Source organism: Mustelus asterias, chromosome 21, assembly GCF_964213995.1.
Source record: "Mustelus asterias chromosome 21, sMusAst1.hap1.1, whole genome shotgun sequence".
NCBI lineage: Eukaryota > Metazoa > Chordata > Chondrichthyes > Carcharhiniformes > Triakidae > Mustelus > Mustelus asterias.
The window spans coordinates 16,701,420-16,725,867 of record NC_135821.1 but is presented as its reverse complement, the minus strand read 5'-3'; the positions used below and the strand labels follow the sequence as shown (position 1 = coordinate 16,725,867).

Sequence of the window (24,448 nt, the reverse complement as noted above, 5' to 3'; positions counted from 1 at the left end):
CCAGTGTTATACAGTGACAGACCCGTCCCCACCAGTACTGTTTCCCAGTGTTACACAGTGACAGACCCGTCCCCACCAGTACTGTACCCCAGTGTTATACAGTGACAGACCCGTCCCCACCAGTACTGTACCCCAGTGTTATACACTGACAGACCCGTCCCCACCAGTACTGTAGCCCAGTGTTATACACTGACAGACCCGTCCCACCAGTACTGTACCCCAGTGTTATACAGTGACAGACCCGTCCCTACTAGTACTGTACCCCAGTGTTATAGTGACAGACCCGTCCCCACCAGTACTGTACCCGTGTTATACACTGACAGACCTGTCCCCACCATACTGTACCCTAGTGTTATACAGTGACAGACCCGTCCCTACTAGTACTGTACCCCAGTGTTATAGTGACAGACCCGTCCCCACCAGTACTGTACCCGTGTTATACACTGACAGACCTGTCCCCACCATACTGTACCCCAGTGTTATACAGTGACAGACCCGTCCCCACCAGTACTGTTTCCCAGTGTTACACAGTGACAGACCCGTCCCCACCAGTACTGTACCCCAGTGTTATACAGTGACAGACCCGTCCCCACCATACTGTACCCCAGTGTTATACAGTGACAGACCCGTCCCCACCAGTACTGTTTCCCAGTGTTACACAGTGACAGACCCGTCCCCACCAGTACTGTACCCCAGTGTTATACAGTGACAGACCCGTCCCCACCAGTACTGTACCCCAGTGTTATACACTGACAGACCCGTCCCCACCAGTACTGTAGCCCAGTGTTATACACTGACAGACCCGTCCCACCAGTACTGTACCCCAGTGTTATACAGTGACAGACCCGTCCCCACCAGTACTGTACCACAGTGTTATACAGTGACAGACACATCCCCACCAGTACTGTACCCCAGTGTTATACAGTGACAGACAGATCCCCACCAGTACTGTACCCCAGTGTTATACACTGACAGACCCGTCCCCACCAGTACTGTACCCCAGTGTTATACAGTGACAGACCCATCCCCACCAGTACTGTACCCCAGTGTTACACAGTGACAGACCCGTCCCCACCAGTACTGTACCCCAGTGTTACACAGTGACAGACCCGTCCCCACCAGTACTGTACCCCAGTGTTATACAGTGACAGACCCGTCCCCACCAGTACTGTACCCCAGTGTTATACAGTGACAGACCCATCCCCACCAGTACTGTACCCCAGTGTTACACAGCGACAGACCCGTCCCCACCAGTACTGTACCCCAGTGTTATACAGTGACAGACCCGTCCCCACCAGTACTGTACCCCAGTGTTATACAGTGACAGACCCGTCCCCACCAGTACTGTATCCCAGTGTTATACAGTGACGATCCGTCCCCACCAGTACTGTACCCCAGTGTTATACAGTGACAGACCCATCCCCACCAGTACTGTACCCCAGTGTTATACAGTGACAGACCCGTCCCCACCAGTACTGTACCCCAGTGTTATACAGTGACAGAACCGTCCCCACCAGTACTGTACCCCAGTGTTATACAGTGACAGACCCGTCCCCACCAGTACTGTACCCCAGTGTTATACAGTGACAGACCCGTCCCCACCAGTACTGTACCCCAGTGTTATACAGTGACAGACCCGTCCCCACCAGTACTGTATCCCAGTGTTATACAGTGACGGTCCGACCCCACCAGTACTGTACCCCAGTGTTATACAGTGACAGACCTGTCCCCACCAGTACTGTATCCCAGTGTTATACAGTGACAGACCCGTCCCCACCAGTACTGTATCCCAGTGTTATACAGTGACAGACACATCCCCACCAGTACTGCACCCCAGTGTTATACAGTGACGGTCCGACCCCACCAGTACTGTACCCCAGTGTTATACAGTGACAGACACATCCCCACCAGTACTGTATCCCAGTGTTGTACAGTGACGATCCGACCCCACCAGTACTGTACCCCAGTGTTATACAGTGACAGACCCGTCCCCACCAGTACTGTACCCCAGTGTTATACAGTGACAGACCCGTCCCCACCAGTACTGTACCCCAGTGTTATACAGTGACAGAACCGTCCCCACCAGTACTGTACCCCAGTGTTATACAGTGACAGACCCGTCCCCACCAGTACTGTATCCCAGTGTTATACAGTGACAGACCCGTCCCCACCAGTACTGTATCCCAGTGTTATACACTGACAGACACATCCCCACCAGTACTGCACCCCAGTGTTATACAGTGACAGACACATCCCCACCAGTACTGCACCCCAGTGTTATACAGTGACAGACCCGTCCCCACCAGTACTGTACCCCAGTGTTATACAGTGACAGACACATCCCCACCAGTACTGTACCCCAGTGTTATACAGTGACAGACACATCCCCACCAGTACTGCACCCCAGTGTTATACAGTGACAGACACATCCCCACCAGTACTGTACCCCAGTGTTATACAGTGACAGACACATCCCCACCAGTACTGTATCCCAGTGTTGTACAGTGACGATCCGACCCCACCAGTACTGTACCCCAGTGTTATACAGTGACAGACCCGTCCCCACCAGTACTGTATCCCAGTGTTGTACAGTGACGATCCGACCCCACCAGTACTGTACCCCAGTGTTATACAGTGACAGACCCGTCCCCACCAGTACTGTACCCCAGTGTTATACAGTGACAGAACCGTCCCCACCAGTACTGTGCCCCAGTGTTATACAGTGACAGACCCGTCCCCACCAGTACTGTACCCCAGTGTTATACAGTGACAGAACCGTCCCCACCAGTACTGTACCCCAGTGTTATACAGTGACAGACCCGTCCCCACCAGTACTGTATCCCAGTGTTATACAGTGACAGACCCGTCCCCACCAGTACTGTATCCCAGTGTTATACATTGACAGACCCGTCCCCACCAGTACTGTACCCCAGTGTTATACAGTGACAGACACATCCCCACCAGTACTGTACCCCAGTGTTATACAGTGACAGACACATCCCCACCAGTACTGTATCCCAGTGTTATACAGCTACAGACCCGTCCCCACCAGTACTGTACCCCAGTGTTATACAGTGACAGACACATCCCCACCAGTACTGTACCCCAGTGTTATACAGTGACAGACACATCCCCACCAGTACTGTACCCCAGTGTTATACAGTGACAGACCTGTCCCCACCAGTACTGTACCCCAGTGTTATACAGTGACAGACCCGTCCGCACCAGTACTGTACCCCAGTGTTATACAGTGACAGACCCGTCCCCACCAGTACTGCACCCCAGTGTTACACAGTGACAGACCCGTCCCCACCAGTACTGTACCCCAGTGTTATACAGTGACAGACCTGTCCCCACCAGTACTGTACCCCAGTGTTATACAGTGACAGACCCGTCCCCACCAGTACTGTACCCCAGTGTTATACAGTGACAGACCCGTCCCCACCAGTACTGCACCCCAGTGTTACAAAGAGACGGAGTGATCCCCTCAGCCTTGCGTTTCCCACTTCAGTGAGCACTATGTGCCCAGGAAGCACATTGCAAGTCACTTGCCTTTGGAAACTGTCCGCTTGGCTATCCACACTCGGATACAAGCTGACGGAATGTGGGACTCCCTTCACTACAGTTTGCCGAGCTGGAATTTGTATCCCGAGACTCTGGTAAGGATTGGACAATACTCGAATCTTTAACATTGAGACAGAGGTCAGTCAGCTGAATAAGGAGTGGGGGCTGAGCAGAGAGTAGACACCCCCAGGAAAGAGTCAAAATTCAATTGGTACACAAGAGACATTAACAGGAAATGGCACAGCTCCCAGGAAACTGAAACCAAGGGAGAGGGGTCTGAGAGGCACCAGTCAGTGTACAGATATCTCCCTGAGAAAGGGACTGAGAGACACCAGTCAGTGTACAGATATCTCCCTGAGAGAGAGAGGGACTGAGAGACACCAGTCAGTGTACAGATATCTCCCTGAGAGGGAGAGGGGACTGAGAGACACCAGTCAGTGTACAGATATCTCCCTGAGAGAGAGAGGGACTGAGAGACACCAGTCAGTGTACAGATATCTCCCTGAGAGAGAGGGGGACTGAGAGACAGCAGTCAGTGTACAGATATCTCCCTGAGAGAGAGAGGGGACTGAGAGGCACCAGTCAGTGTACAGATATCTCCCTGAGAGAGGGACTGAGAGACACCAGTCAGTGTACAGATATCTCCCTGAGAGAGAGAGGGACTGAGAGACACCAGTCAGTGTACAGATATCTCCCTGAGAGAGAGAGGGGCCTGAGAGACACCAGTCAGTGTACGGATATCTCCCCGAGAGAGAGGGGGCACTGAGAGACACCAGTCAGTGTACAGATATCTCCCTGAGAGAGAGAGGGGACTGAGAGACACCAGTCAGTGTACGGATATCTCCCCGAGAGAGAGAGGGACTGAGAGACACCAGTCAGTGTACGGATATCTCCCCGAGAGAGAGGGACTGAGAGACACCAGTCAGTGTACAGATATCTCCCTGAGAGAGAGAGGGACTGAGAGACACCAGTCAGTATACAGATATCTCCCTGAGAGAGAGAGGGACTGAGAGACACCAGTCAGTGTACAGATATCTCCCTGAGAGAGAGAGGGGACTGAGAGACACCAGTCAGTGTACAGATATCTCCCTGAGAGAGGGACTGAGAGACACCAGTCAGTGTACAGATATCTCCCTGAGAGAGAGAGGGACTGAGAGACACCAGTCAGCGTACAGATATCTCCCTGAGAGAGAGAGGGGACTGAGAGACACCAGTCAGTGTACAGATATCTCCCTGAGAGAGGGACTGAGAGACACCAGTCAGTGTACAGATATCTCCCTGAGAGAGGGACTGAGAGACACCAGTCAGTGTACAGATATCTCCCTGAGAGAGGGACTGAGAGACACCAGTCAGTGTACAGATATCTCCCTGAGAGAGAGAGGGACTGAGAGACACCAGTCAGTGTACAGATATCTCCCTGAGAGAGGGACTGAGAGACACCAGTCAGTGTACAGATATCTCCCTGAGAGAGAGAGGGACTGAGAGACACCAGTCAGTGTACAGATATCTCCCTGAGAGAGAGAGGGGACTGAGAGGCACCAGTCAGTGTACAGATATCTCCCTGAGAGAGAGAGGGACTGAGAGACACCAGTCAGTGTACAGATATCTCCCTGAGAGAGAGAGGGGACTGAGAGACACCAGTCAGTGTACAGATATCTCCCTGAGAGAGAGAGGGACTGAGAGACACCAGTCAGTGTACAGATATCTCCCTGAGAGAGGGACTGAGAGACACCAGTCAGTGTACAGATATCTCCCTGAGAGAGGGACTGAGAGACACCAGTCAGTGTACGGATATCTCCCCGAGAGAGAGGGACTGAGAGACACCAGTCAGTGTATAGATATCTCCCTGAGAGAGGGACTGAGAGACACCAGTCAGTGTACAGATATCTCCCTGAGAGAGAGGGGGGACTGAGAGACACCAGTCAGTGTACAGATATCTCCCTGAGAGAGAGAGGGACTGAGAGACACCAGTCAGTGTACAGATATCTCCCTGAGAGAGAGAGAGACTGAGAGACACCAGTCAGTGTACGGATATCTCCCCGAGAGAGAGAGGGACTGAGAGACACCAGTCAGTGTACGGATATCTCCCCGAGAGAGAGAGGGACTGAGAGACACCAGTCAGTGTACAGATATCTCCCTGAGAGAGAGAGGGGACTGAGAGACACCAGTCAGTGTACAGATATCTCCCTGAGAGAGAGAGAGACTGAGAGACACCAGTCAGTGTACGGATATCTCCCCGAGAGAGAGAGGGACTGAGAGACACCAGTCAGTGTGCGGATATCTCCCCGAGAGAGAGAGGGACTGAGAGACACCAGTCAGTGTACGGATATCTCCCCGAGAGAGAGAGGGACTGAGAGACACCAGTCAGTGTACGGATATCTCCCCGAGAGAGAGAGGGACTGAGAGACACCAGTCAGTGTACAGATATATCCCCGAGAGAGAGAGGGTCTGAGAGACACCAGTCAGTGTACGGATATCTCCCCGAGAGAGAGGGACTGAGAGACACCAGTCAGTGTACAGATATCTCCCTGAGAGAGAGAGGGACTGAGAGACACCAGTCAGCGTACAGATATCTCCCCGAGAGAGAGAGGGACTGAGAGACACCAGTCAGTGTACAGATATCTCCCTGAGAGAGAGAGGGGACTGAGAGACACCAGTCAGTGTACAGATATCTCCCTGAGAGAGAGAGGGACTGAGAGACACCAGTCAGTGTACAGATATCTCCCTGAGAGAGAGAGAGACTGAGAGACACCAGTCAGTGTACGGATATCTCCCCGAGAGAGAGAGGGACTGAGAGACACCAGTCAGTGTACAGATATCTCCCGAGAGAGAGAGACTGAGAGACACCAGTCAGTGTACGGATATCTCCCCGAGAGAGAGGGACGGAGTGTACAGATATCTCCCCGAGAGAGAGGGGGATTGAGAGACACCAGTCAGTGTACGGATATCTCCCCGAGAGAGAGGGACGGAGTGTACAGATATTTCCGTTAGAGATAGAGGGCCTGAGAGAAAATCAGTTTACAGATATCCTCCTGAGAGAGAAAGGGGACAGAGACACCAGTCAGTGTACAGAAATGTTCCCAAGAGAGATCCGATAGTGCAGATAATCTCCCAGAGGGAGGGTGAAACTGGGAGAGACCGAGAGAGAGAGAGGAGGGGCGTGTGGGGGAGACCGAGAGAGAGGGGGAGACCGAGAGAGAGTGCGCAAGAGAGAGGGGGGTCTGAGAGACACCAGTCAATAATAGATATTTCCCTGAGAGGCAGAGACTGCGAGACATAAAATGCAGGAGGATTTTAAAAAATGAACCCAAAGGGGAATGTGAGAATTGCTGAGGGTGGAAAAAGAGGATTTGGACTAGAGGCGGTGAAGGGAACTCTGGGAATTGGCTATCAAAGGCCTTCTCTTGCCTGCAGCGATCATGACGCAAGTCATTAGTGGGGAAAATTGGATGAGGCGCAGGGACTAATGGAGAGTGGCACTTGGAGTAATGGATAGTGTGTGTAAAGTCAGCCGTTACGTTCCCACCAGAGTGGAAGGTGCGGGATTTGAACCAATCTCAGCGAGTTCCAGAGCTCCACTCAGTATTCCAGGCTGACATTGTGTCCAGAGGGCGTGTTGCTCCCGTGAATGTCCCATCAGGGAGCCCATAAAGCCCTCGCACTGTACACTACTAACCTCCACAATATGGGCAGTGCTCAAGAATAGGAAGGGTGTCGTCACAATGTTGGGGATTTACTATAGGCCGCCAACAGCCAGCGGGAGATAGAGGAACAGATATGTGGCACGGTGGTGAGCACTGCTGCCTCACAGCGCCAGGAACCCGGGTTTGATTCCGGCCTCCGGTCACTGTCTGTGTGGAGTCTGCACCTTCTTCCCGTGTCTGCGTGGTTTTCCTCCGGGTGCTCCGGTTTCCTCCCACACTTCAAAGATGTGCGGGTTAGATGGATTGGCCATGTTAAATTGACCCTTGTGTCAAGGAGATTAGGAGGGTAAATACATGGGGTTACAGGAATAGGGCCTGGGTGGGACTGTGATCGATGCAGACTCGATGGGCCAAATGGCTTCCTTCTGCTCTGTACGGATTCTATGAGATATGTAGGCAGATTTTGGTAAGGTGTAAAAGTAACAGGGTTGTTGTGGTGGGAGATTTTAACTTCCCCTATACTGACCGGGACTCACTTAGTGCTAGGGGCGTGGATGGGGCAGAGTTTGTAAGGCGCATCCAGGAGGGCTTTCTGAAACAGTATGTAGATAGTCCAACTAGGGAAGGGGCCGTACTGGACCTGGTATTGGGGAATGGGCCCGGCCAAGTGGTTGACTTTTCAGTAGGGGAGCAGTTGGGGAACAGTGACCACAATTCAGTAAGCTTTAACATACTGATGGATAAAAATAAGGGTAATCCTCAGGTGAAGGTGCTAAATTGGGGGAAGGCTAATTACAACAATATTAGGCAGGAACTGAAAAATGTAAACTGGGGGCAGATGTTTGAGGGCAAATCAACATCTGGCATGTGGGAGGTTTTCAAGTGCAAGTTGATAGGGATTCAGGACCGGCACATTCCTGTAAGGATGAAGGATAAGTATGGCAAGTTTTGGGAACCTTGGATAACGAGAGATATTGTGAGCCTAGTCAAAGAGGAAAAGGAGGCATTTGTCAAAGCTAGGAGGCTGGGAACACACGGAGCAAGTGTGGAATACAAGGAAAGTAGAAAGTAACTTAAGCAGGGAGTAAGGAGGGCTAAAAGGGGTCATGAAAAAGCATTGGCCAGCAGGATTAAAGGAAAATCCCAAGGCTTTTTATAGATATATAAAGAGCAAGAGGGTAGCCAGGGGGAGGGTTGGCCCACTCAAGGACAAGGGAGGGAATCTATGTGTGGAGCCAGAGGAAATGGACGAAGTATTAAATTAGTACTTTGCGTCAGTATTCATCAAAGAGAAGGACTTGGTGGATGATGAATCTGGGAAAGGTGTGCAGATAGTACAACTCATGTTGAGATCAAAAAAGAGGAGGTATTGGGGTTCTTGAGAAACATTAAGTCAAGTCCCCAGGGCTTGATGGGATATACCCCAGAATACTGAGAGAGGCAAGGGAGGAAATTGCTGGGGCCTCGAGAGAAATCTTTGTATCCTCACTGGCTACAGGGGAGGTACAGTAAGAAGTTTAACAACACCAGGTTAAAGTCCAACAGGTTTATTTGGTAGCAAAAGCCACACAAGCTTTCGGAGCTCCAAGCCCCTTCTTCAGGTGAGTGGGAATTCTGTTCACAAACAGAGCTTATAAAGACACAGACTCAATTTACATGAATAATGGTTGGAATGCGAATACTTACAACTAATCAAGTCTTTAAGAAACAGAACAATGCGAGTGGAGAGAGCATCAAGACTAGCTAAAAAGATGTGTATTGTCTCCAGACATAACCTGGTGTTGTTAAACTTCTTACTGTGTTTACCCCAGTCCAACGCCGGCATCTCCACATCATGACTACAGGGGAGGTCCCAGAGGATTGGAGAATAGCCAATGTTGTTTCTTTGTTTAAGAAAGTTGGCAAAGATAATCCAGGTAATTACAGGCTGGTGAGCCTTACGTCAGTGGTAGGGAAATTATTGGAGAGGATTCTTCGAGACAGGATTTACTCCCACTTGGAAATAAGTAGACTTATTAGCGAGAGGGAACATGGTTTTGTGAAGGGGAGGTCATGTCTCACTAACTTGATCAAGTTTTTCGAGGAAGTGACGAAGATGATTGATGAGGGTAGGGCATTGGATGATTACATGGACTTCAGTAAGGCCTTTGACAAGGTCCCTCATGGCAGACTGGTGCAGAAGGTGAAGTTGCATAGGATCAGAGGTGAGCTGGCAAGGTGGATACAAAACTGGCTCGGTCGGAGAAGACAGAGGGTAGCAGTGGAAGGGTGCATTTCTGAATGGAGGGCTGTGACAAGTGGCGTTCCTCAGGGATCAGTGCTGGGACCTTTGCTGTTTGTAATATATATATATATATAAATGATTTGGAGGAAAATGTAACTGGTTTGATTAGTAAACATGTGGACAACACAAAGGTTGATGGATTTGCGGATAGCGATGAGGACAGTCAGAGGGTATAGATCGGTGGAGACTTGGGTGGAGAGATGGCAGATGGAGCTTAATTTGGACAATGTATTTGGAGGTAATGTATTTTGGAAGGTCTAACACAGATAGGCACTATACAGTAAATGGCAGAACCCTTAAGAGTATTGATAGGCAGACGGATCTGGGTGTACAGGTACACAGGTCACTGAAAGTGGCAACGCAGGTGGAGAAGGTAGTCAAGAAGGCATACAGCATGCTTGCCTTCATCAGCCGGGGCATTGAGTTTAAAAATTGGCAAGTCATGTTGCAGCTTTATAGAACCTTAGTTAGGCCGCACTTAGAATATAGTGTTCAATTCTGGTCGCCACACTACCAGAAGGATGTGGAGGCTTAAAAGAGATGTATGAGGCAAGTTTTATTTTTTTTACACAGAGGGTGGTGGGTGCCTGGAACTCGCTGCCGGGGGAGGTGGTGGAAGCAGATACGATAGTGAGTTTTAAGGGGCGTCTTGACAAATACATGAATAGGATGGAAATACAGGGATATGGTCCCCGGAAGGGTAGGGGGTTTTAGTTCAGTTGGGCAACATGGTCGGTGCAGGCTTGGAGAGCCGAAGGGCCTGTTCCTGTGCTGTAATTTTCTTTGTTCTCTGCTGGTATGTAGATAGTTACTGCTGTGGGAGGAGAGTTGGAGCTTTACTCGCATTTAAAGTCCTTTCATTGTTCCAAGATAAAGTAGAAATGGTCGGGAGTTTCAGGTTTTTAGGTGTCCAGATCACCAACAACCTATCCTGGTTCCCCCCCATGCTGACACTACAGTTAAGAAAGCCCACCAACACCTCTACCTTCTCAGAAGACTAAGGAAATTTGGCATGTCAGCTACGACTCTCACCAACTTTCACAGATGCACCATAGAAAGCATTCTTTCTGGTTGCATCACAGCTTGGTATGGCTCCTGTTCTGCCCAAGACCGCAAGGAACTACAAAGGGTCGTGAATGTAGCCCAATCCATCACGCAAACCAGCCTCCCATCCATTGACTCCGTCTACACTTCCCGCTGCCTCGGAAAAGCAGCCAGCATAATTAAGGACCCCCCCACGCACCCCGGACATTCTCTCTTCCACCTTCTTCCGTCGGGAAAAAGATACAAAAGTCTGAGGTCACGTACCAACCGACTCAAGGACAGCTTCTTCCCTGCTGCCGTCAGACTTTTGAATGGACCTACCTTGCATTAAGTTGAAACAAAAACAATAAAGTCTGGAGAAACTCAGCAGGTCTGACAGCATCTGTGGAGAGAGAATAGAGCTAACGTTTCGAGCCTGGATGACTTCTGACTCAAAACATTTGCTCTATTCTCTCTCGATGTGGAGATGCCGGCGTTGGACTGGGGTAAACACAGTAAGAAGTCTCACAAAATCAGGTTAAAGTCCAACAGGTTTATTTGGACAGGCTTGTGCTACCAAATAAACCTGTTGGACTTTAACCTGGTGTTGTGAGACTTCTTACTGTATTCTCTCTCCACAGATGCTGTCAGACCTGCTGAGTTTCCCCAGCATTTTCTGCTTATGTTTCAGATTCCAGCCTCCACAGTATTTTGCCTTAATATTAAGTTGATCTTTCTCTACACCCTTTCTGGAACTGCATCACTATATTCTGCATCCTCTCCTTTCCTTCTCCCCTATGTACTCTATGAACAGTATGTTTTGTACAGCCCACAAGAAACACTTTTCACTGTATCCCAATACATATCACAATAATAAAATAAAATCAAATGTACATGACGCTAGTTATTCAAGGCTTTTTTCCCTCGCGTCGTCTTTGCTTCTCTTATCAATCAGTCTACATTGGTGTCCTTCCATTTCTAGACTTTCCCACAAATGGAAACAGTATCTCTCTCGCTCGCTACTCTGTCTAGATCCCTTGTGCTTCTCTTAATCTTCTCTCCTCTAAGGAGAACAGCCCCAGTGCTGAGAGTTCTGCCTCTCTTTTGGATTCGCTATGTTGGTAATAGCCAGAATTTAAGCTCGGAAGTATCAGAATACTATCTTCATCTTTCCGTGTGCCTTGTACAACGGAAGGACCGGTTTGAACTAGCTCTGTTACACATCAGATGAGTGCGACTGGGAAATGTGCCCCCACCCCGCTCTATTTCATTGTTAACTATATTCAGAGACTTGTCCTCCACTACCTTTTTTTTTGAGGAAGTGACAAAAACGGTTGATGAAGGAAGGGCCGTGGATGTCGTCTATATGGATTTCAGTAAGGCATTTGACAAAGTCCCACATGGCAGGTTGGTTAAGAAGGTTAAGGCTCATGGGATACAAGGAGAAGTGGCTAGATGGGTGGAGAACTGGCTTGGCCATAGGAGACAGAGGGTAGTGGTCGAAGGGTCTTTTTCCGGCTGGAGGTCTGTGACCAGTGGTGTTCCGCAGGGCTCTGTACTAGGACCTCTGCTATTTGTGATATATATAAATGATTTGGAAGAAGGTGTAACTGGTGTAATCAGCAAGTTTGCGGATGACACGAAGATGGCTGGAATTGCGGATAGCGAAGAGCATTGTCGGGCAATACAGCAGGATATAGATAGGCTGGAAAATTGGGCGGAGAGGTGGCAGATGGAATTTAATCCGGATAAATGCGAAGTGATGCATTTTGGAAGAAATAATGTAGGGAGGAGTTATACAATAAATGGCAGAGTCATCAGGAGTATAGAAACACAGAGGGACCTAGGTGTGCAAGTCCACAAATCCTTGAAGGTGGCAACACAGGTGGAGAAGGTGGTGAAGAAGGCATATGGTATGCTTGCCTTTATAGGACGGGGTATAGAGTATAAAAGCTGGAGTCTGATGATGCAGCTGTATAGAACGCTGGTTAGGCCACATTTGGAGTACTGCGTCCAGTTCTGGACGCCGCACTACCAGAAGGACGTGGAGGCATTGGAGAGAGTGCAGAGAAGGTTTACCAGGATGTTGCCTGGTATGGAGGGTCTTAGCTATGAGGAGAGATTGGGTAGACTGGGGTTGTTCTCCTTGGAAAGACGGAGAATGAGGGGAGATCTAATAGAGGTATACAAGATTATGAAGGGTATAGATAGGGTGAACAGTGGGAAGCTTTTTCCCAGGTCGGAGGTGACTATCACGAGGGGTCACGGGCTCAAGCTGAGAGGGGCGAAGTATAACTCAGACATCAGAGGGACGTTTTTTACACAGAGGGTGGTGGGGGCCTGGAATGCGCTGCCAAGTAGGGTGGTGGAGGCAGGCACGCTGACATCATTTAAGACTTACCTGGATAGTCACATGAGCAGCCTGGGAATGGAGGGATACAAACGATTGGTCTAGTTGGACCAAGGAGCGGCACAGGCTTGGAGGGCCGAAGGGCCTGTTTCCTGTGCTGTACTGTTCTTTGTTCTTTGTACCTTCGTTGGTAGAGAATTCCACCGATTCACCACCCTCTGAGTGAAGAGATTTCTCCTCATCTCAGTCCTAAATGGCCTATCCCGTATCCTAAGACTGTGACTCCTTGTTCTAGATTCCCCCCGCCCCCAGCCAGAGGAACCAACATCCCGGCATCCAGTCTGTCCAGCCGTGTCAGAATGATGCATGATCCATGAGACCCCCCTCTCATTCTTCTAAATTCTAGTGAATACAGGCTCAGTCGACCCAATCTCTCCTCATACGACAATTCTTTGAAAGACGACAGTCTTTCTCAGAAGACGAAGGAAATTTGGCAAGTCAGCTACGACTCGCACCAACTTTTACAGATGCACCATAGAAAGCATTCTTTCTGGTTGTAGCACAGCTTGGTATGGCTCCTGTTCTGCCCAAGACCGCAAGGAACTACAAAAGGTCACGAATGTAGCCCAACCCATCACGCAAACCAGCCTCCCACCCACTGACTCAGTCTACACTTCCCACTGCCTTAGAAAAGCAGCCAGCATAATTACGGACCCCCACGCACCCCGGACATTCTCTCTTCCACCTTCTTCCTTCGGGAAAAAGATACAAAAGTCTGATTCACGTACCAACCGACTCAAGAACAACTTCTTCCTTGCTGCTGTCAGACTTTTGAATGGCCCTACCTCGCATTAAGTTGATCTTTCTCTACACCCTAGCTATGACTGTAACACCACATTCTGCATTCTCTCGTTTCCTTTGAATGGTATGCTTTGCCTGTATACCGCGCACGAAACAATACTTTTCACTGTAGGTTAATACATGTGACAATAATAAATCAAATCAAATCAAATTCTGCCACCCCAGGAATCAGTCTCAACCTTGGCTGCACTCCGATGGAAAGTCTATCCTTTCTTAGACAAGGAGACCAAAACTGCACACAATACTTCAGATGTGGTCTCACCAAGGCCCTGAACAACTGCAATAAGACATCCTGGCTTCTTTACTCAATGGGCTCAAAGTATTCATAGAATCATAGAAACCCTACAGTACAGAAAGAGGCCATTCGGCCCATCGAGTCTGCACCGACCACAATCCCACCCAGACCCTACTCCCATATCCCTACATATTTACCCACTAATCCCTCTAACCTATGCATCTCAGGACACTAAGGGGCAATTTTAGCATGGCCAATCAACCTAACCCACACATCTTTCAGACTGTGGGAGGAAACCGGAGCACCCGGAGGAAACCCACGCAGGCACGAGGAGAATGTGCAAACTCCACACAGACAGTGACCCAAGCCGGGAATCAAACCCAGGTCCCTGGAGCTGTGAAGCAGCAGTGCTAACCACTGTGCTACCGTGCCGCCCAATGGGCATTTCGATGGGCAGAATGGCCTCTTTCTGCACTGTAGGGATTTTATGGTTCCATTCTATGGTTCTACGACATTCAAGTTGAGAGAGAAACAGGCCCAAGCTGGCTGCCCCCAGAGCAACTGAACAAAGGAAAGAGGATGCGGCCTCCTTCAAACGCCAGCTCCTATCAAGAAGCAGAGGAAAGCCCCAGTCACCCAAAACACCATACATTTTTTTAAATGTATTCGTTCATGGGATGTGGGCATCGCTGGCTGGGCCAACATTTATTGCCTACCCCCGAGGGTCAGATACATGGAGTCACAAGTAGGCCAGACCAGATAAGGATGGCAGATTTCCTTCCCTAAAAGGGACGTGAGTGAACCAGATGGGTTTTTCCGACAATCCACAATGGTTTCATGGTCATCAGTGGATTCTTAATTCCAAATATTTTTTATTGAATTCAAATTCTATCATCTGCCGTGGTGGGATTCAAACCCGGGTCCCCAGAACATTAGCTGAGTTTCTGGATTAACAGTCTAGCGATAATACCACTAGGCCATCGCCTCCCTGTCCATCACCCTGGGTCTCTGGTTTACTTGTCCAGTGACAATACCACTGTGCCAAAGTCTCCATGTTTGCGGTAACCTGTCCTATCTGCAGCAGAATCTTCCGGGTGAAGGTTCCACCTTCCAGATGAAGGTTCTGCTGCAGATTATCTGCGCCTCGAAGGACGTTCGTTAACGAAAATCTATCAATCCGCGATTAAAAATTAAACAGCAGTAAATACCATTTGCGGGAGAGTTTCAAACTTCTCCCAGGCTATCCCTGGAGTAGCGTGTCCCCCATCGCACTCCGGGAAAGGGCCCAACTCAAAACTTTTAGATTCCGCCCCCTTGGCCTAGAATTCCCAAACTCCAGAAACATCCCTTGACCTCGTCAGCTCCACTTCACAGCACGGAAACTTTGATCAAATCCCCCCTTCGTCTCCAAAATTCCTGAGAGTGAGTGTTTGTGTAGCCTCTCCTCTCCTGGGAATACCGTTCTGCCAAGTACCCTTTCTCCCTCCCTCTGTCTCCTGCGCCCCAACCAGTCTGCGGCAGCATGCACACGCGCTCATTAGTTCAACCCAACCCAACCCGTGTCGGGAAGGTCATTCGGACGACATTCTTATCGAAGGCCCTGTCCACATTGTTCACCAGCCGCCTCATAAACATCATCGAGATTAGTTAGGCATCACTTATCCTCGACAAGGCCACGTTGTTCTCACTCAGCAGCTCAGCAATTGTCAGCTCAAGGTCAGGATACAATTGTGCAGCACAGTGAGGGAGCCATTCAGCCCATTGTACCTCCTGGGCTGTCTCCAGGAGCACACTCTCTCTCCCCCTCATAGAATCCCTACAGTACAGAACGAGGCCATTCAGCCCATTGTGCCTCCTGGGCTGACTCCAGGGACATTCTCTCTCTCTACAGCAATCCAACAGTTTTGAACATCGCTATCAAATCGATCACCTTTCCACCTTATCATTACCTCATCATGTAAAAACAAAGTTAAAGTTTATTGATTGGTGTCACACATTAACACTGCAATGAAGTTACTGTGAAAATCCCCCACTCGCCACACTCCGGCGCCTGTTCGAGTACACTGAGGGAGAATTTTGCACAGCCAATGCACCCTAACCAGCACGTCTTTCGAACTGTGGGAGGAAACCGGAGCACCCGGAGGAAACCCACGCAGACACGGGGAGAACGTGCAAACTCCACACAGACAGTGACCCAAGCCAGGAATCGAACCCGGGTCCCTGGAGCTGTGAAGCAGCAGTGCTAACTGCTGAGAGTTCCTCACCTGCACTCCAGACTCTCTTTACCAATTATTTATTATTTTATTCTTTATTGGGATGCAAGGTCCAACATTTCTTGCCCATCCCTAATTGCCCTTGGACTGAGCGGATTGCTGGTGGTTAGCACTGCTGCCTCTCAGCGCCAGGGACCCGGGTTCAATTCCCGGCTTGGGTCACTGTCTGTGCGGAGTCTGTACGTTCTCCCCGTGTCTGCGTGGGTTTCCTCCGGGTGCTCCAGTTTTCTCCCACAGTCCGAAAGACGTGCTGGTTAGGGTGCATTGGCCGTGCTAAATTCTCCCTCAGTGTACCCGAACAGGCGCCGGAGTGTGGCTACTAGGGGATTTTCACAGCAACTTCATTGCAGTGTTAATGTAAGGCTACTTGTGACACAAATAAAAATAAACTTTAAATTTCAGAGGGCAGTTGGGCTGTGGGCCTGGAATCACATGTAGGCCAGACCGGGTAAGGACGGCAGATTTCCTTCGCTTAAAGGAGGACAAGAAGATCTTTACGACAATCATTACTGAGGATTATTTTAATTCCAGATTTATTAATTGAAATTAAATTCCACAAGTCGCTGCGATGGGATTCGAACCCGGGTCCCCAGAGCATGAGCCTGGGCCTCTGGATTACCACTAGGCCTCCCCTCATGTTATTTTAAATCTCGGTTTCCTTAACAACTGATATTCCTGTCAGTGGAAACGCGTTTTAAAAACCCTTCACAATTCTTATTGCCTCTATTAAATCCCCCGTTAATTTTCCCTTCTTTAGGGAAAACAATTACAGTTTCTCTAGCCGTCACCTCCCCGACATAAGTGAACACCCCAAACATCCGCGGTATAATTCTGGTAAATCTCCTCTGCACCCTCCCGAAAATGCAGTGACGAGAATTGAACCCGAGGACTGCAGGGCCCACTTTCATTTTCGCTCACCACTTCTTGCCCGGGACTTCAAACCTCTCCTGGAAGCCCACGCAGAAATCAACCACTGGCCTCTTATCTTTCATGGGACCTGGGTGTCACTGACAGGACCATCCCCAATTGTCCTCTGCTTGAGTGGCTCACTCGGCCGTTTCAGAGGGCAGTTGAGAGTCAACCACATTGCTGTGGCTCTGGAGTCACATGTAGGCCAGACCGGGTAAGGACGACAGATTTCCTTCCCTAAAGGACATTAGTGACAATGTTCTTTGGGGACAATCGGCGATAAGTTTTCGCAGTCACCGTGATTGAGACTGGTTGACTCTGCGGCACAATGGATAGCAACCTGGACTTCGAGTTGATTGCAAGACAAAGGTCCCGGGTTCGAGTCCCGTTGGAGTCGTAACTTTTAGGGTGATACGGTGGCACAGTGGTTAACACTGCTGCCTCACAGCATCAGGGACCCAGGTTCAATTCCCGGCTTGGGTGACTGTCTGTGTGGAGTTTGCACGTTCTCCCCGTGTCTGCGTGGGTTTCCTCCGGGTGCTCCGGTTTCCTCCCACAGTCCAAAGATGTGTGGGTTAGTTGATCGGCCGCGCTAAATTGCCCCTTAGCATCAGGGGACCAGCAGGGTAAATACATGGGGTTACGTGGATAGGGCCTGGTTGGGACTGTCGTCAGTGCAGGCTCGATGGGCCGAATGGCCTCCTTCAGCCCTTTAGAGATTGTATGATTCTATTCTAGGTTAAGCTGATTAGCCATGGTAAATGTGTGGAGTTATTGGGATAGGGCAGGGGAGGAGGCCTGGGTAAGATGCTGTGTTTGAGAGTTGGTGCAGACTCGATGGGCCGAATGGCCTCTTTTGCACTGTAGGGATCGCATTACGCCAGATTTATTCACCAAATTTAAATTCCACCTGCTGCCTGGTGCAATTTGAACCCATTTCCCCAGCGCACCAGTTTGAAAAAGGATTCACACTGGATTTAAAACAACCTCGTCCCTCTCCCTCCACACAAATGCTGCCAGGTCTGTGTGGAGATTTTCCAGCACTTTCTATTGTTATTTCAGACTTCCAGCATCCACAGTATTTCACTGCTATTATCCCTTGGACAGTAACCTGTGCCACTGGATTACTAGCCCAGCGGCGTTACTGCTCCATCACCCTCTCATAGCAGCCCCTGCACAATCTGACAGAAGATTAGACAATGTTAGCCTTCACGATCCATGCAGCCTCTCTCTGATCAGCTCATACAGTCTCTGACGAGAGAGCCACTAACTGGGGGAGGCAGTGGCGTAGCGGTACTGTCACTGGTCTAGTAATCCAGAGACCCAGGGTAATGCGTTGGGGACCTGAGTTCAAATCCCACCATGGCAGATGGTGAAGTTTGAATTTAATAAAATCCGATGACCATTGTCGATTGTCTTAAAAACCTATCTGGTTCAGTAATGTCCTCTCGGGAAGGAAACCTGCCATCCTTACCTGGTCTGCACCCCAGATCCACAACAATGTGGTTGATTCTGAGCAAGTTTAAGTTTATTTATTAATGCCACAAGTAGACTTATATGCATTGAAGTTACTGTGAAAATCCCCGAGTCGCCACACTCTGGCGCCTGTTCGGGTACACTCAGGGAGAATTTAGCACGGCCAATGCACCTAACAAGCATGTCTTTCGGACTGTGGGAGGAAACTGGAGCAGCCGGAAGAAACCCACCCAGATACGGGGAGAACGTGCAAACTCCGCACGGACAATGACCCAAGCCGGGAACTGAATCCAACTCCCTGGCGCCGTGAAGCAGCAGTGCCACTCAGTACAAGGGCAATTAGGCATGATGTGGAGATGCCGGTGTTGGACTGGGGTGGGCACAGTAAGAAGTCTCACAACACCACGTTATAGTCCAACAGGTTTATTTGGTACCACGAGCTTTCGGAGCGCTGCTCCTTCATCAGGTGAGGCAGAAATGCCCACATCCTGTGAATTAATTTTTTTAAAAACAGCCCCAAAAGTGAAATCAAACCGACACACCTGTAGTTACAATTCCTCTGTCCCGCCATTCTTAAACAACGAAGCAAAATTAGCAAGAGCGCTCTATACTATCCCGGCCAACATTTCTGCAGTTTCCTCGTCCACTTCTTTAGACACTGTGCTGAACTTCAATCTTGGCAGCCAACACACTCAGAATAGGAACAGTGTGCGGGGGGGGGGGGGGAGGTACCAAGGTGGAATGCCCATTTGGAGAGCTGGTGCAGACTCGATGGGCCAAATGGCCTGCACTGTAACAATTCTGGGATTCTGAGAGGGTGCTCACTACATTATAACAAAGCAGGGCCGTTGGGGAAAGGTGCAAGGGCGATATCGGAACGGGAATGAGGAAGGATACGACCGGAGTGTGACCCCATTAGGTTCCGCACACTGCGACGCAAGGTTGTGTGTGTCGCAGTGTGTGGAGAACTACAAAGCTACAGGCCATCAAAATGAGGAGGTTACGGAATGGGGAAATCAGAAGAGACCTCTTGAGCCAGAGAGTAGTGAGAATGGGGAACTCGTTACCACAAACACCTTAAGCTGTTTTTTTCATTCATTCGTGGGACATGGGCGTCGCTGGCTGGGCCAGCATTTATTGCCCATCCCTAGTTGCCCGAGGGCAGTTGAGGGTCAACCACATTGCTGTGGCTCTGGAGTCACATGTAGGCCAGACCTGGTCAGGACGGCAGATTTCCTTCCCTAAAGGGACATGAGTGAACCAGATGGGTTTTTCCGACAATGGTTTCATGGCCATCAGTAGATTCTTACTTCCAGATATTTTTTATTGAATTCAAATTCTACCATCTGCCGTGGCGGGATTCGAACCCGGGTCCCCAGAACATTAGCTGAGTTTCTGGATTAATAGTCTAGTGATAATACCACTAGGCCATTGCCTTCCAAGCTGGATAAACACATTGGAGAGGGTGATAGAGAGTCAGGTTGATAGGTGGAGATGGATGGGAGGGGGTTAGACCTCTTTTTAGGTCAATGGGAGGGGGTTAGAATGGAGCATTAGTACTGGGCTGGGCTGAATGTCCTTCTTTTGTGCTGTACCATCCATTCAATTTCAATGCCCAAGAGGGGAAACGACCAGACTTTGGGGATTTATTTCGCTCAAGCCCTATTATTTTACCCTCAGCTGGCAGAACAGTTACAAAGTGCTGGTTTAAGAGATGCACCATCGCCTAATCTCTCAGCAGCCTCTCAGTCTGTCTCACCGAACCCACATCTTCCTCAACCACCCCCATGTATTTGGAAAACCCCCACAGTATATTACACGCAAGTCTTTCTCCACCTTCCCCTTTTGCAATTACTGACGTTTTCTGGATTCACATTCATTCATAGAGTCCCTACAGTGCAGAAGGAGGCCATTCGGCCCATCGAGTCAACACTGACCAGGCCATATCCCCATGACCCTACTTATTTACCCTGCTAACACCCTGACACGAAGGGACAATTTAGCATGGTCAATCAACCTAACCCGCAGTTCTTTCGGACTGTGGGAGGAGACCGGAGCACCCGGAGGAAACCCACGCAGACACGGGGAGAATGTGCAGACTTCACACAGGCAGTGACCCAAGCCGGGAATCGAACCCGGGTCCCTGGTGCTGTGAGGCAGCAGTGCTAATCACTGTGCCGGGTCAGAGCAAAGCCTCCCTGTGGGATAATGGCTACCCTGATTATCCCTCACTGTCTATTGTACAAACTAACGAACGGGCCTGGGGCTGTATGTGGTCCTGCAAAGTGCCCAGTTCACCTCAGCTTACCCTGGGAAGGTAAGGTTAGTCCTAACCACCGTGCAGCCCCAGGATGGGAGGGGGTTAGAGCAGGTTGTGAGAAAGGTCTACTTGACAGTGCCCTGTCTGGAGATATTCAATGCTGCCTTGCTCGGAGCTCACTTCCTCCAGTTACCCTCCCAGTTCAACAACTGGTGTCCTCAAGACTCAGTGCTTCGCTCTCCACCTCTCGGCTCACACAGTCAGGTCAAGAGCTTCAGGTTTCTGGCTGTCCAGATCACCAACAACCTGTCCTGATCCCTCCACGCTGACACTATAGTTAAGAAAGCCCATCAACACCTTTACTTTCTCAGGAGGCCAAGGAAATTTGGCACGTCAGCTACGATTCTCACTAACTTTTACAGATGCATCATAGAAAGCATTCTTTCTAATTGTATCGCAGCTTGGTATGGCTCCTGCTCTGCCCAAGACCACAAGAAACTACAAAGAGTTGTGAACGAAGCCCAGTCCATCACGCAAACCAGCCTCCCATCCATTGACTCCGTCTACACTTCCCACTGCCTCAGAAAAGCAGCCAGCAATAATCAAGGACCCCACGCACCCCGGACATTCTCTCTTCCCCCTTCTTCCATCAGGAAAAAGATACAAAAGTCTGAGGTCACATACCAACTGACTCAAGAACAGCTTCTTCCCAGATGCTGCCATCAGACTTTTGAATGGACCTACCTTCCATTAAATTGATCTTTCTCTGCACTCCAGCTATGACTGTAACACTACATTCTGCACACTCTCATTTCCTTCTCTATGAACGGTATGCTTTGTCCGTATAGCATGCAAGAAACAATATTTTTCACTGTATACCAATACATGTGACAATAATAAATCAAATCACACATGGGTTCAATCCTCCCGCTGCAGTGTTCCATGGAGGGCGGGGAGAGAGGGAGGGGGGCGCACCTAGGAAGAGGGGGAGGACACAGGAACCTGTGGTTGGGGGGGGGGGGGGGAATATACACAGGAACCTGTGGGGTGGGGGGGGGCAAGGGATATACATGGGAACCTGTTTGGGGGGGGGGGGGGAGGAATGTACACAGGAATCTGTGGGGGGGGTGGAGGAATGTACACGGGATTCTGGGGTGTGGGAGGAATGTACACTGGAATTTTTTGGGGGGGGTGAGAAATGTACACGGGAATTTGGGGGGGGAGAAATGTACACGGGAATTTGGGGGGGGTGAGAAATGTACACGGGAATTTGGGGGGGGAGAAATGTACACGGGAATTTGGGGGTGGGAGAAATGTACACGGGAATTTGGGGGTGGGAGAAATATACACGGGAATTTGGGGGTGGGAGAAATATACACGGGAATTTGGGGGTGGGAGAAATGTACACGGGAATTTGGGGGTGGGAGAAATGTACACGGGAATTTGGGGGTGGGAGAAATGTACACGGGAATTTGGGGGTGGGAGAAATGTACACGGGAATTTGGGGGTGGGAGAAATATACACGGGAATGTGGGGGGGGGGTGAGAAATGTACACGGGAATTTGGGGGTGGGAGAAATGTACACGGGAATTTGGGGGGGGAAGAGAGAAATATACAAGGGGATTTGGGGGGGGAGAGAGAAATATACAAGGGGATTTGGGGGGGGGGAGAGAAATATACAAGGGGATTTGCGGGGGGGGGGAGAGAAATATACAAGGGGATTTGGGGGGGAGAGAGAAATATACAAGGGGATTTGGGGGGGGGGGAAAGAGAGAAATATACAAGGGAATTTGGCGGGGGGGGGGAAGAGAGAAATATACAAGGGAATTTGGCGGGGGAAATATACACGGGAATTTTGGGGGGGGTGAAATATACAAGGGAATTGGGGGGGGGGGAGGGGAGAAGGAGAAATATACACGGGAATTTGAGGGGAGTTATACACTAGAATGGGGAGAAGGGAATGATCCTAATTTAAACCCACGCTGGAGGGGAGGGATTGGGAATTCCGGTGTGGTTGAGAAGCCATCCCAACCCCCCCAGCACTGGGGTTTATTTGGGATGGAGGGGGTGGTAAATCCCAGTGAGATACCCCCTGGGTGTGGGGGAGGGAGAGAGAGAGAAAGCCCCTCTCCCTCCCTCCACTCTCCCGGCCTCTGTATCCACCCGGGCCGCAGTAACCATTTTGTCGGCGACATTGTATCGCGGCGGCGGCCCGAGTGGATTCATTGTATCCGCGGGAGGATCGCGGGGATCGGGCTCCTTCCCAAAGGGCACAGGTTTCCCAGCCCCTGGGGAAGAGGGGGGGTTTATGGATGGGGAGCGGGAGGCTGCAGCTCCCTCCCCGCCTTGTCCTCTCGGAAACTCACCAGCCTCTTCACATGTCGCCGCCGGAGTGAAACTAACATGAAATCGACATCCCCCCCCCAAGCAATTACTTACTCTCAATCCAGGCACCTCCATCGCTCCTCGCCAAACACTCTCTCCTCTTCTCTCTCTCTTTCCCCTCTCCTTTTCTCTCTCCCTCTATTTTTTCCCTCTCTCTCTCTCTCTCTTCTCCCCCCCACCCCAAACCTACAATCTTTCCAGCATCACGTGATGGCCATGGATTGGAAATTTCTCTCTCTCTCTCTCTCTCAGACCCTTCTGGCTGAGCCCGGATTCCCAAGCTCACAATCCAATCCACTTCTCTGAGCTCTCCTCCCCTCACCCACCCCCAATCTGCTTGTCCTCTCTGTCACTCACTCACCCACAGAAAAGCCTCCAGCTCCTTTGTACAATCATAGAACACAATCCCCGCATTGAAGAAGGAGGCCACTCAGCCCATCACCGACAACAATCCCACCCAGGCCCTATCCCCGTAACCCCACACACTTACCCTGGCTAGTTTCCCCCTGACACGAAAGGGCAATTCTACCTAACCCGCACATCTTTGGACTGTGGGAGGAAAAGTTAAGGTTTCTTTATTCGTCACAAGTAGGCTTACGTTAACGCTGCAATGAAGTTACTGTGAAAATCCTCTAGTCGCCACACTCCGGCGCCTGTTCGGGTACACTGAGGGAGAATTTAGCACGGCCAATGCACCCTAACCAGCACGTCTTTCAGACTGTGGGAGGAAACCGGAGCACCCGGAGGAAACCCACGCAGACACGGGGAGAATCTTAGAAAGATCTTAGAAACCCTACAGCACAGAAAGAGGCCATTCGGCCCATCGAGTCTGCACCGACCACAATCCCACCCAGGCCCTACCCCCATATCCCTACATATTTACCCACTAATCCCTCTAACCTACGCATCCCAGGACACTAAGGGCAATTTTAGCATGGCCAATCAACCTAACCCGCACATCTTTGGACTGTGGGAGGAAACCGGAGCACCCGGAGGAAACCCACGCAGACACGAGGAGAATGTGCAAACTCCACACAGACAGTGACCCAAGCTGGGAATCGAACCCAGGTCCCTGGAGCTGTGAAGCAGCAGTGCTAGCCACTGTGTCACCATGTCGCCTATAGAATGATACAGTGCAGAAGAGAGCCTTTGGCCCATTGAGTCTGCGCCTACACTTTAGAAAT

The 24,448-nt window shown here is 50.1% G+C and overlaps 1 protein-coding gene across 5 annotated transcripts in view; it reads right to left on the bottom strand.

The window, feature by feature from the left end:
* Positions 1 to 23,438, bottom strand: part of tcf20 (transcription factor 20) — a 103,729-nt gene extending 80,291 nt beyond the window's left edge. For all 5 annotated transcript variants that reach the window (XR_013500400.1, XM_078237544.1, XM_078237545.1 and 2 more), the window contains exon 1: positions 23,319 to 23,438. The gene's annotated coding sequence lies outside the window, so the exon portion shown is untranslated. The remainder of the gene's footprint in view (positions 1 to 23,318) is intronic.
* Between the last annotated feature and the right edge of the window lie 1,010 nt (positions 23,439 to 24,448).